The 14,553-nt window shown below is 39.8% G+C and overlaps 1 protein-coding gene across 1 annotated transcript in view; it reads right to left on the bottom strand.

Annotated features, from left to right (window-relative positions):
* Positions 1-8,012, bottom strand: part of CASP10 (caspase 10) — a 39,582-nt gene extending 31,570 nt beyond the window's left edge. Inside the window, exon 1 of the mRNA XM_069068770.1 lies at positions 7,214-8,012. The gene's annotated coding sequence lies outside the window, so the exon portion shown is untranslated. The remainder of the gene's footprint in view (positions 1-7,213) is intronic.
* Between the last annotated feature and the right edge of the window lie 6,541 nt (positions 8,013-14,553).

Raw genomic sequence — 14,553 nt, 5'->3', positions numbered from 1 at the left:
TTGTACACAATTACAGATACAGCATTATGTGTGATGACCAACTTTGATAGACCACACTCTTCTCAGAAATTCAGGGCTATAATTAAACTCCAAAAGACTCATGATGGAGAGAGATGTCTACATTCAGAGAAAGAACTAGAAAGAACGGAGTTTGAATGCAGATTGAAGCAAATTACCTGCTCTCTTTCTTTTTCTTATTTGGTTTTGTTTCCTCTTTCCCATTGTTCATTCCACCCGATACAATTCTTCTTTATAACCCGACTAATGTCTAATGTGAAACTATTTGCAGATCCTATACTTGATTGTATGCTGCCATGGGGGGAGGTGGGGACTCAAAGAGCTGGGGAACTGAATCTTGGAAACTCAAAGTAAATTAACAAATCAATAAAGACCCCCACACACACACATACACACACACAAAAGAAATGACTAAAGAGACAGTTTCAGAAAAACCTGGGAGATTTGTTTAGACTGGTAGAGAGTGAAGCAAGCAGAACCAAGAGAACAATTCTTATAATAAAATAACTTTAAAATTATAATTTAATTTTTTCATCCAAGAAATATATTTTTCTCCCTTTCACTCACATATTAAAAGAGAGAGAAGAAAAACAAAACCCTTGTAACAAAGTCACATAATTAAGCAAAACAAATTCCTGCATTAGCCTTATCCAAAAAAATAAATGTAGAATTCCATACCTTGAACCCATCACCTCCTTATCAAAAGGTGGATAGGCTTAGTCCTCTGAAATCAATGTTGGTCATAGCTTTCAAAGCTAATTTTGAAAGGCTTAGGAACTTAAATCAACACAGTAACTGTAATGGGAATGTAAATTTTAAAGATCTTCCCTGCCCCTAGGCTAAAAGTACACCTGGAGCCTGGGGTGGGAGGCTTGTTTTTCAGTAGATACTTCTTGATTGGCCATTGAGTCAATAAGGTTGTTACATTCTCTGAGCCAGGAGAAGGCTATATAAGCCCTGATGTGTAGCTTTGTTTTGGGGCTCACTTTGAGAAGTGTTCTGTGATTTGATCTGGATTCTGGGAAGCCGTTGTTGAGAGCCCCCCCTCGGCTTTGAAAAACCCATTAGTTGAAACCCAGATGTTGATTGGGTATGGATGTAATGGTTGGACAGTTTGAAAACTGTCTACTTGATCTGTTTCTCTGTCTTGATAATTCTGTCTGTATATTCTGAAGTTCGGGGTGCTGACCTTTTTCCCCTGAACTAGGTAAAGGATACATATTTGACTGATTAAAGTAAGCTTGTTAACCCATTTTGAGTTGCTTTCCTTTAACAAAGCAGATCTAAGAACCTGTGTTGGCAGAAATCCTGGGGATGCTGGGGTGCTTGCTGCTACAGTAACTAACCTCTATTCCAAAGGACCAACAATGAAGCATTTTATCCACCTCTTGACAGGGAGGTGATAGATGAAAGGTATGGAATGAAATCTACATTTTTGGACAGCTAATCTGGGAATCTGTTTTGTTTGACTATGTATATTTGTTACAGGGGTCTTGTTTTTCTTTTAATTTTTCTGGAGAAGGGAAGAAGGAGGGAGAGAAAGTAAAAATATGTTTGTCAATTGAAAAAAATAAAAGCTTAAAAAACATAAAGTGGGTTATCAATAAAGCTTATTTTTAAAAAGACAATAGTACATGACATTGCTGATCTTTAGAACCTGGGTGGATATTTGTGGTGAAACTTCTGTCACATACAAAATACACAAAGTAGAATAATATAGTGGAAAGAACACTGGCTCTGAAATGAGGTGGGGGCCAACGTTTAACTCTCTCCTCTAATACTTGACCATGTCCAAGTCATGGAGTCTTCCGGTGCTTCCATTTTCTCATCTGTAAAATGAGTAGGTTGTACTAGATGGCTTCTGATACTTCTACTGCAGCTCTAAAATCTGTGAACTTTGACATAGCTCAATTAAGAGAAACTAAGTAATGATAATTCTCTTGTTCTCCAACAAGGTAACAATCAGACCAGCAGAGTTCTGAGCCTATATGCCAAGGAAGACTGGAGAGTCTGGAAGAGGTCCTAGAAACCATAAGCCCACCAACCATTTTGATCCTTATTTAGCTCTAACAACAATACATATATCATAACTCAGAAATAATAAGTAAATTTGCCTTTTGTATTGCATGCATATGTATTACTCTTTTCCAGATGCCTTTCCTATGCTTTTGTGATTAATAATAATACAAATTCATTTAAAAAGCACTGATGAATTCGCAGTAGTTTTTTATATGGATTTTCTCTGTCAATGGCTATGAATAGTACATCTCCTGTCATATGGGAATACACAAATGTTTTTGACTTTAAAAAAGGGGAGTCCTCCTGCTCATGGATCTTCCAAGTAGAAGAGCATTAGGGGCAGAACAAGCTCAGCATAAAAGTCTGGCATTAGTTCTAAAGACCATGTGTCCCCAAAAATGAATAAGATCAAGTTCACTAACAACTTTTAGGACATGTCAACCAAGGGTGTGGATATGTGTTGCCACAGCCACCAATCAGGGGAAAGGGCCACCAGAGTAATTACTAACCAGAATAAGTTCTGGATTTATGATGAATATTTTCTAAGGGGGTATGGGTGTGAAAGGTGGAGAACAGGAAGTAATATCAGAGAAAAGCCCTATGAAAGAGGTTTTATTTCAGGACAGAGAAGCCATCCAGGTATTATGTAAATCTATACCTAGTAAAAATAGGCAGAACACAGCTAATGTCCCTTCTGAAATTTGCTAAATTATTCTGATAATTTACAGAAAAATTATTAGCCAAGAGTTGGGAACCTTACTGTAGTGCCTGGTTTTCCCATCCCCCAACCTCAGCCCTCCCTCAGGGAAGTGAGCAGACTACCAGGTCAGTTCTACCCTCCCCCAATGGATGTGGGCCCTTCCCTAGTCAGCCCACCTTCACAGAGGTGGGCAGCCTTCCAGGTCAGGGAGACTTAGTGCACAGGCGTGAATTTCAAGGTGTGTACTGACCACTCACTGGTGCACACTCACTGGGGGCCTCCAAAATGTTGTACCCAGAAAACGTGAGCAAGACCCAAGTATCAATTTAGAGTTGGACCCTTTACTATATGCCATATTGGCTGATCAGGCCACATGGAGGGCTGACAAGGTACCACCCCACTGTCCCAGGTCATACAGCAGAGATCTCAGGTAAAGTCTTAGCTTTTAAAGGGAGGCCACATGGCCAATAGGTATTACGCAAGCAGAAACTTGCAGATGCCAAAAACAGTGATTGGTCAGTAACACACCTTGAAATTCCCGCCTGTGCACCAAGTCTCCCTGACCTGGAAGCCCGCCCACTTCTGGGAAGTTGGGCTGACTGGGGAAGGGCCCACATCCCTTGGGGGAGGGTAGAACTGACCTGGCAGTCTGCTCACTTCCCTGAGGGAGGGCTGAGGTTGGGGGATGGGAAAACTAGGCACTACACTTACTTCTAATTCAAAGCTAAATTACGCATGCCAACTTCACTTATTCTAAACTATTAAAGGACTTTAGAGATCTAATCTAGGGCAGTGGATAGAGTCAGGAAGTCCTGACTTCAATGAGTTCAAATCTGTCTCAGATACTTAACACTTACTAACTGTGTGACCTTGGGCAAGTCACTTAACCCCAATTGCCCTATCTTTTCCCCTCAAAAAAAAAAAGAGTGTCTGGGTTCAAATTCTAGCTCTGCCAATGAATTTCTTGTATTTATGACATTGGAAAGTCCCCTCTTAAAAATACTTGTAGTGGGGGCAGAGTCAAGAAGGCAGAGTAGAAGCAGGTCATCCTTGCTGCTTAGGCTTCCACCTTCCCCAATCCATGTAAAATAGGACTCTGAATGAACTTTGGAGCCACAGAACCCACAAAATGACACAGAGAAGGTAATCTCCCACTGAGGACAGCCCGGCAGGCCGGCAACAACTGGCCAGCGCAGAGCTCTGGGAGTCAAGCCAAGCTCCATGCTGAGGTTTTAGCTCCAGGGCAGGCCTGACCAAACACCAGCTGGAGGTATTCCAGATCAGCAGCAGCTGTGGTGATCCAGAATTATCAACACATAGATGCTAAGGACAAAGTGAGAGGTCAGTGCAGTGTGGACTTTGGTACCCACTAGTTGGGAGTGCATCGGTATTGCCCCTGGGGCAAGAAGCCATTGAGGAGCCAACGTTATGCAGCTTCAGCTCCTGGCCTGCAGACTGTAGTGGGGCCAAGTGACCAGTCTGAGGGATAATCGCCCTTGCTTTAACCTGCTTGGATATGGATTGTGGTCTAGGGTGGAGGTCCTGGGGTGTGTGTCCAGCTTGCCAGAGCGTGTGGAGGCTTCAGCAAGGGCACCCAACTAATACCTCTGGTAGCTGAGAAAACCCCAGCGTTTGGGATGAAAGCTCCCCTGTCTGGTAGCAGAGTCTTACTGTGGCAAAAAACCCAAAAGTCAAGTAATTGAGTGGCAACATGACCAGACAAAGGAAACAAAGCAAACAAAAGAACCCAACATTAGACTCCTATTTTGGGGACTAAAAGGATCAAAGCATGGAACAGGAGGAAGACAGTGAAGTCAGAACTCCTGCACCAAAAGCTTCAAAGGAAAATACGAGCTGGTTACAGGCCATAGAGGACCTTAAGAAGCAGATAAGAGAAGTGGAGGAAAAATTGGGAAGAGAAATGAGAACGATGCAAGAAAATTATGAAATGAAAGTCAACAGCCTGACTGAGGAAAATAACACCTTAAAAAATAGACTAACTCAAATGGCAAAAGAGTTTCAAAAAGGCAACAAAGAGAAGAATGCCTTAAAAAGCCGAATTTGCCAGATGGAAAAAGAATCTCAAAAGCTCACTGAGGAGAATCATTCATTCAGAATCAGATTGGAGCAAATGGAAGCTAATGACTTTATGAGAAATCAAGATGCTGTTAAACAGATCCAAACAAATGAAAGGATAGAAGGCAATGTGAAATATCTCACTGGAAAAACCACTGACCTGGAAAATAGATCCAGGAAAGATAATTTTAAAATTATTGGACTACCTGAAAGCCATGATCAAAGTAAGAACCTAGAAATCATCCTCCAAGAAATCCTCAAGGAAAACTGCCCTGATGTTTTAGAACCAGAGGGCAAAATGGAGGTTGAAAGAATCCACTGATCACCTCCTGAAAAAGATCCCAAAAAGGAAACTCCTAGGAATATTATAGCTGGGTTCCTAAATTCCTAGATCAAGGAGAGAATATTACAAGCAGCCAGGAAGAAACCATTTGAACATTGTGGAAACACAATCGGGATAACCCAGGATCTGGCAGCTTCTACACCGAGGGATTGAAGGGCCTAGAATATGATATTCCAGAGGTCAAAGGAGCTGGGATTAAAACCAAGGATCATCTACCCAGCAAAACTGAGTATCATGTTTCAGGAGAAAATATGGTCATTCAGTGAAATAGAGGACTTTCAAACATTCTTGATGAAAAAACCAGAGTTGAATAGAAATTTGACATTCAGATACAAGAAGCAAGAGAAGCATGAGAAGGCAAACAGAGAAAAGAAATCATAAGGAACTTATCAAAGTTGAACTACTAACATTCCTACTTGGAAAAACAATAATTGTAACCGATGAAACTTATCTCAGTATGAAAGTAGTTTAAGGGAACATATATATATATATATATATAGATAGATAGATAGATAGATAGATAGATAGATAGATAGATAGATAGATAGATAGATAGATAGATATAGATATAGATGTCTATATATGAGGGTATATGGGCATATGAATACATATGTGAATGTGTGTATATATGTTTACAGGTATACATAGATTGAGGGCACAGGACCAATTTAATAGGAAAGGATGATACTTAAAAGGTGAAATTAAGAGGTGAGAGGAATATAATGAGAGGAGATGGGGAGAGACAGAATGGGGTAAACTATCTCATATAGAAGAGGCAAGGGAAAATGGTTATAATGGAGGGGAAGAATAGGAAGGCAAAAGGGAATGGGTCAACCTTATTCTCACTGAATTTGGCTTAGGGAGGGAATGAAATATACATCAAATAGGGTATCTCACCCTACAGGAGAGTAGGGGGGAAGGGGATGAAAGGGGGCATGATGGAAGGGAGGGCAGGCTGGGCAGGGAGGGAAATTGGAAGCACCCACTTTTGAAAAGGGATGGGATCAAAGTAGAGAACAGAACAAGTGCAAGGTGGGATAGGAGGGAGGGAAATATAGTAAGTCTTTTACAATATATCTACTATGTTAATGTTTTGCATTAGCTACACATGTACAACCTATACTGGACTGCTTATCTTCCCAGTAAGGGTGGGTGACAAGGGAGGAAGGGAATGAATCTGGAATTCAAAGTTTTAAAATCAAATGTTTAAAAAATATATACTATTATTAATACTATTTTACATGTAATTGGGAAATAAGATATACAGGCACTGGGGCATAGAGATCCACCATGCCCTACTGGAAAAGTCGAAGGGGGTATGGGAGAAAATATGGGAGAGAGCAAATTGGAGGAGGGGATATCCTGTGGGACTGCTATCTTGGGGCAATGGGTAGGGGAAAAACTGGGAGAAAATTTGTAATTCAAAATCTGGCAGAAATGAATGATATAAATCATAAGTTAATAAAGCATTTGAAAAATGAAAAAAAAAGAAATTAAGCAATAAATTATTCCCTCCACTTTTCTCGGGATGCAGTTCTATTATATGTAAAATAAGATTCAATTAAGTGAATGACTTACAAGGTCCTTTCCAGTTACAAATCCACATGAAAGTCATGCAACCATCCACTAGCAAAGCAAGGTCTCCAATGGCAGCTCCTGGTGGTTCAGACCCCTGATCCCTACACGAGCCAAGTATCTAAAAGAGTACACACTTCGAAATATAACAACTCAAAGACTGATGCTACTAAGTAATTTGATTCAAGAAAGTTGCACTACGACTGGCTGGAGTATAAATTATGAAATCATTTTCAATGTTTCTCCTGTTTGTTACAATTTAAGATTTGACACGATTCAGTTTACCTGGGCAAAAGGCACTCACCTCCATGTAAAATTAAGGAGATTAGACACTCAACGACATGTAAAACAATGACTTGGTAAAGAGAAAGAGACCAAACCCAGCGAACATTTTAGTAAATGTACCAAGAAAACCCCCCCAATACAGTATGCATAAAATTTTCCAACCGTAATTAAGCAGTCACATTCCTCTGTGCACATACCTTATTTACTGAATTTACTCAATGTGGTGCTGCAGTCCTAAATTCCAAGGTAATTCCTATTAAACAGCACAAGTGTCCATTGCATTCCTTTATATTTCCAGTTCCTAAATAAGGCACTTTGGGCCTTAAGCCTCTGAGATTGCAAGTATCCCTTCCAGGAAGATGTGGGAATTAAATTAGAAACAGGAAAGACAGTGAGAAGCTGTCACTATCTCAGAATTCAATACAAATGAGGAAAATCCTAATCCTAAATAGTCATCAGAGAGCAAACTGGAACTGGAAGGTCACGAAGAAGCATGTTTCTTGGATGAATAGTTCTTCTTCCAAAGGAGACATTTCCTTCTCTCTCTGCCATGCCAGGACTCCCCTCTATGAATGCAGATCCTTGAGGTGTGGCCTTATGGAGGATTACCTTTGCCTTCTATGTCTCAGACCTTCTCTTTTGACAAGAGCAAGGAACTAGTACTTAACAATTAACTTAAGAGCTCGATATTTTTCTACAAAAAAAGCTGAATCATTTCGTCTTTTGTTTTTACTTTCATTTTTACTTAGCCTGAAACAGAAACTATAAAAGGAACTTTAAAATAATGCAAATGATAAAGTCACTGAAATCAACAAAGAAAAAAAAGAAATTGCAAAGTAAACCCAGTATTGGGAATTCTCAATTAATGTTGTCTTGGAAAAGAAGGATGTCTTGGAATCAAAGTGTTCCATTTGAGAGAAACTCCTTCGGAGATGAAAGGAAAAGCCCTCCCCCTAGTTTGAGTCTCTTCCTGGTGTGTCCTGTTTCTGCCTCTAACTTTCCTCAATTGCCTAGTCCAACCCTGCCTCCTTTTATAGCTGCTTTAATTAAAATAATACATTTGACATGATTAATTATTGATGAGTTCCCTTAAGAAGAAGTTTGAAATGGAACTAAAATCTTCTAAGAATTCAGACAGGGCCATATGATATCTCAAATATATGCAGAAACAGGCAGGAGAAAAGAACTCTAAACTTAAAGAATAACAATAGCTAGCTAGCATTTATATATGCATATAAATATATTTGTGATGTGTGTACATATATACATAAACACACACCTATATACATACACATATGCTTTATGTATGTTGATCTGCACAACAGTACTATGAGATCAGAGTTAATATTATCGCTATTTTACAGATGAAGAAAGGAGGCATAGAGAGGTTGAAAAGGAGGCATAGAGAGGTTATGTGACTTGCCTAAGGTCAAGAAACTGGTAAGAGACTTGAGGTCATCCTGACTTTCAAGTTCTGTGCTCCAAAAGTATCACAGTCCAACAGTAAAACTCCCTAGCTATCTGCAAGATTCAGATTCAAATGTAATTGGAAAATGGTTAACAAATAAAATGCCACGGAGAAGGTCTTCATTCTTCTTTTTGTTGTTGTTGTTGTTACTTTTTGGAGGGGGGAGGGTTGGGCAATTGGGGTTAAGTGACTTGCCCAAGGTCACATGGCTAGTTTTTTGTGTCAAGTGTCTGAGGCCCAGTCCAACATTTATAGTTTTCTAAGGTAATACGTGCACTGCAGGGAATCTCTTTCTATTTGAATTTGACACCACTGCTATACTCTATCCATGGCACTACCTAGTTCCCTATAAGCTAGATTCTAAGTATTTTTTTCCTCTTGTTGGCCTAGGGGCTTTTAATTTGCTCCTGTCAACAAACATTTATTAAACACTTACTATGCTAATCAGTGAGGATACATATATAAGTAAAAAGAAAGACATGGGGAACTTCCATTATCTTGGAAGATGACATAATGGCTAGCTGACAAGGGCAGAGGGAGAGATATCCCGGGCATGGAGATGATGGCACTGCCCCCAAATGGTTCCAACCCTGGCATTGGAAAAAGCTTTCTGCAGGGAAGAAGGAGGATGTTGGAGATTTCAGGTACAGAGCCAGGAGGTGGGGCCAGGCAGTACCTGTGTTCCTACAATCCCTCTGACATGGATTATTCTCAACTTTCTCCTCTTTGTCAGTTTGTTGTGCCTGAGGCAAAATTTGAGACTTGTTTTGTTTTACATTTTTCTTATCACTGATTTGGAACAATCTTTCATATGGATGTTAATAGTTTCTTTGGAAATTAATTTGTTCAATTTATTTATTTGCTCAACATTTCTTTATTTGTTCAAAATTCTTTTGAAAATGATTTGTTTATAGCCTTTATCCATTAGGGAATTGTTTTTAATTGTTTTAATCTTCTTCTTATTATTATTAATTCACTACTTACCTTGGATGTCAGATACTACTATTAGAATTATTCCATGCAAAGATTTTCACCAGTCAACAGAGTCCCTTCTCAAACTAACAACATTAGTTAGGCAGATTGAAAATGGCAGAACCTGGAGAGTCAGAAACCCGAGCTGGGACTGGAATAAAGCAACCAGCCTGGGCTAGTCCCCCAAATGGAGGCCCAGAAAGGAACTCACCAATGGGAGAAGAGGGCTGAAGAAGCGGAAGGATATTTCGGGGTGAGAAGACCATAAGTGCAGAAAGAAGTGACTAAGGAAGAATTCACCTGAAAATTGGGTGGTGACGCCCAAAGAATTAGAAACAGAGGCAGGAGAGGAATGAGGGGTGGAGAAGCGTCCCTCCCTTTACCCATCTGGCTTCAGGCTACCCTTTGGATTTCCTCTACCAAGCCCCAGTTCTGGGGGCTCGCTCCAGTCCCAGAATTCACACATTGAAAGTACCTTCGCCCAGAATCCTCTCCCTCTAATTGGATGGCTCTCCCAGAACCTCCTGGGGAGAGAAACCAGCCCTATTTCATTCCTTTCCAGGCTGCTGTGCTTGGATTTTCCTCTACTGTATGGCTTCTAAGAACAGTACTTTGCTTTAAAAGGCACTTTACACCTAGAAAGTTAAGCTCTGCCGGAGGGACTGGCTTGCTTTCTATTTCTATTTATAGTCTTAGCATTTAACTCTGTGCTGGAAACATAGTAAAAGCTTAATAAACGCAAGTTGACTGACTAAGAGGAGTATTAATGAACCTACTGGGTACTAGAAGGCACAAGAAACTAAAAATAAAAAGTCATGGAGCATTAAAACTGTCATTAGAAAGAGATAGCAGCCTTCCTGTTAAGCCTTTTGTAAGATTACACACCACTTAAGAGGTTAAGAAGTGGTCAGTATTATTTGTCTGTAACTAATTTCAAATTAATACTAATAAAAAATGAATACTAATAAGAGAATGATGCCTTTCTTTTATTACTTCTAATTAATGAGCCTCTCCTGGAATGTTGACACCTTGAGGCAGTGTAGCAGCAAGCACCCCAAGCGTCCTCAGGGTTTGCAGCTACCACAGGTTCTTGGATCTGCTTTGTTAAAGGAAAGCAACTCAAAATGGGTTAACAAGCTTACTTTAATCAGTCAGATGTATATCATTTACCTAGTTCAGGGGAAAAAGATCAGCACCCCGAACTTCAGAACATACAGACAGAATTATCAAGACAGAAACATCAAGTAGACAGATTTCCAAACTGTGCAACCATTACATCCATACCCAGTCAACATCTGGGTTTCCACATTCTGGGTTTTTCAAAGCCGGGGGACTCTCAACAACGGCTTCCCATAATTCAGATCAAATCACAGAACACTTCTCAAAGTGAGTCCCAAACAAAGCTACACTTCAGGGCTTATATAGCCTTCTCCTGGCTCAGAGAATGTAACAACCTTATTGACCCACTGGCCAATCAAAAAGTATCTACTGAAAAACAAGCCTCCCTCCCCAGGCTTCTGGTGCACTTTAGCCTAGGGGCAGGGAAGATCTTTAAATCTGCATTTCCATTACAGGCAGTGAGCCGCCCACTTGTAAAAACAGATATCTAGAACACCCTAAGAAATTAAATATATGATAATGACCACAAATTTCCACAGGACCACTTTGGACCTTTAGCATGTGTGTGTGAAGTTATGATGGCCCTCCCTGGGGGGAATCACTCAGAATGTGAATTCTCTGTTCCTTATTCCAAACTAGCCCAGGGATTATCTGGTGGCCTCTTGAACCAAAATGCAGAGGAGTGAGAAAAGAAACCCGATTGATTGGAACCACAAACTGTGGTCACAAGTATCAAAATGGCTCCTTCTCCACGCCCTCTTTCTTACTAAACTAGGAAATCGGTAATGCTAGGTAATGATAATGAAATGGGTGGGTATTGGCAAGATACTGTAGAGAACAATCAGATTGGTTTTCCTTTCCTCTCTCCTCTACTACCCTCATGTCCCATACCTTTCCTACTCTTCCTTCTTCCTGGATGTCACACCTCTATTACACATTAAAACCTTATCTGTCAAGTATGACTGCATTCTGTGACTACTATACACCAATCGGGAGGGGGAGCAGGGAAGGAGGAAGGAGCTCTCTATTATACCAATGAAAACAGCCCACACTCTCAACACCAAATATACCCATATGTCCATACCCCACATAAATGACTTGCCTCTTCTCCAAGAAGATTCCTGTACTCAAGAATTTAGAGCCAATCTCTTTTTTGCCTAGGGACAGAGCAGTTTTGCTTGCTCTTTTCATTTTTTTTCCTGCCCATTTCTAGAGCCCTACCCTGCCCTGCACTGCCCCCAAATGGTTCCAACATTGGAAAACAGCTTTCTGCAAGAAAGAAGGAAGATGCTGGAGATTTCAGGTACAGACCAGGAAGTGGGGCCAGGCAATACCTGTGTTTCTATAATCCCTCTGACATGGATTATTCTCAACTTTCTTCTCTTTGTCAGTTTGTTGTGCCTGAGGCAAAATTTGAGGCTTGTTTTGTTTTATATTTTTCTTATCACTGATTTGGAATGATCTTTCATATGACTGTTAATAGTTTCTTTGGAAATTAATTTGTTCAATTTATTTATTTGCTCAACATTTCTTCATTTGTTCAAAATTCTTTTGAAAATGATTTGTTTATAGCCTTTATCCATTAGGGATTGTTTTTAATCTTATTATTAGTTAATTCTCTACATAATTGTATATCAGACCCTACCATTAGGATTATTCCATGCAAAGATTTTCACCAGTCAAAAGATTCTCTTCTCAAATTAACTACATTAATTTTTTTTCATGTAAAAGCTTTTTTTTATTTTTAAATTTTATTTATTTTATTTTGTTTTGTTTTTTTGGAGGGCAACTGGAGTTAAGCAACTTGCCCAAGGTGACACAGCTAGGTTTTGTGTGTGTGTGTGTGTTGTGTCTGAGGTCAAATCTGAACTTAGGTCCTTCTGACTCCAGGGGCTGCGCCACCTAGCTGCCCCACTATGTAAAAGCTTTTTTATTTTAGTCGTGGGACCGTGGGCAAGCCACTTAACCCCAATTGCACTGCCTTCCCCCCAGCAAAAAGAAAAAAAAAGCCTTTTAATTTAATGAAATCAAGTTATCCATTTAAGGGGTCTACAAACTATGGTCCAAAGGTCAAATCCAACCACTGACCTGAAAAGCTAATAGTTTTTTTACATTAAAAATTTTTTAAATACAACTTTATTTAAAAATATAATCCTATTTAAGATTACACCTAAAGTGTGAATTTTATTTTTAAATGTTAGAAATTTTAAAATACAACTATTTTTAAAGTTTATATAAAAATTTAAGACGCAATTTTATTTTAAAATGTAACTTTACTGGGCAGCTAGGTAGCATAGTGAATAGAGCACTGGCCTTTAAGTCAGGAGGACCTGAGTTCAAACCTGACCTCAGACATTTGACAATTACTAGCAGTGACCTTGGGTAAGTCACTGAACCCCAATCGCCTTGCCTTCCCCCCTCAAAAAAGGAAATAAATTAAAATGTAACTTTATTAAAATTTACATTTAAAACTATTGTAACTCTTTATAAACTATACCTATGACTTCTTTAAGTTTGCAGGTTCCCTAAGACCTCCTGCCCTATGTATAGTGTAACAATAAACTTTTACAATCCTGACTTAAAAGATTGCTTGGGTCCTATGAATTCATTCCAGACTGCCCACTCAGGGACTCTGGTCATTGGAGCCCCTGAAACACCTATTCTTCCCTCATCATTGGAATGGCAAGTCCATTTCTTTCTTCCTTTCCTGATTTCTTTTACTTTTTTTGTTGTTGGCCTTTCTTATGTATCTACGTAAGGCAAACTTCCAAGTTTTGAAACTGGGTCAATTCTGTGTTCAGATCCCAGTCTATAGAGCAGGAGTTCTTGATTTTGGGTAGGGGGTGGGGGTGGGGGTCATGGGATTCTTTGGTGAAGCCCCTTTCTCAAAGCAATGATTTTAAATGAATAAAATAAAAATACATAGGCCTACAAAGGAAACCAATTATATTGAAATATAGTTATCAAAGTGAGGAGGAAGAAAAGAGGAAATTAACTCTTGCCCCACCCAACTCTGGAGACACAGCTCAAAATAGACCTCACACTTTAACAGCCAGAAAGGAAGAAAGAGGCAGAGAGACCAGTAGCCCAATTTTATATACTCCTGTATCTAGGTCACTATTCCATATCTAGTATAAAGGATCACTCAGAATACAAGAGTTCAAACAAGCAATCATTCTACTAAAATCATGTTCTAGTACCCCCAGGTAGAAGCACCTGCCGAAATCAGCAAGATAAAAACCACTGGCAAAAAGGAAACAATTGGCAAAAAGATTCCCTGGGATCTTATGTACTTTCCCCCCAAACCTGAACAGCTACATTTATGCATCTCTTGGCCAAAATTCCCCAGCTGCGTCCCAGTTCATTCTATCTCTGGGCAATGTTAACTCCAACTGCCCAGGTCAACATCATTATATTCTTGTTTTCAAAAGTCCAGGCTGGTGTTGTGTATATGTGGAAGTAGGGGGTGGGGGAGGCCTAACTCACACCTCCCTAATTCTACCATTATCCTGGCCCATAACAACTTGAGTCACGAGCTGTTCCCACACAACAGCTAAAATTTTTCTTCTACCATTGTAAACTTATGATTCATACACATCCAGAGATAGTCTTCCAATAATCTCACATGGTTGACTGGAAGCAGGCAAAAAAATATATACATAATCCAAGCTCTTTATAATCTACTTGCAGCAATATTTCAAAAGACTTCACGAGGGTGAGGACACTCTCATGGCATGGATCTGCAGACAGGATAGCCTCAACCACAACCTATTTAATAACTGAGTTTTCATGTATTTCTGAGTGCCATTATATCCCTCACCTGGGATCTAATCTGGTGCTGATGCTCCTGGCTAGCCTGATTTGCACACAACAAGCATCCATATAAAGTCTGGCTCTGGACCTGAGTTTGAAGTCTTTCCAGTTTTGGGGGTGTAATGGGAATGCAAATTTGGAAGATCTTCCCTGCCCCTAGGCTAA

Source organism: Petaurus breviceps, unplaced genomic scaffold, assembly GCF_028583685.1.
Source record: "Petaurus breviceps papuanus isolate PSGF00001 unplaced genomic scaffold, PetGlider_PUasm1.0 90769, whole genome shotgun sequence".
Lineage (NCBI taxonomy): Eukaryota > Metazoa > Chordata > Mammalia > Diprotodontia > Petauridae > Petaurus > Petaurus breviceps.
The sequence above is the reverse complement of the archived record's forward strand: the minus strand, read 5'-3'. Positions and strand labels throughout refer to the sequence as shown.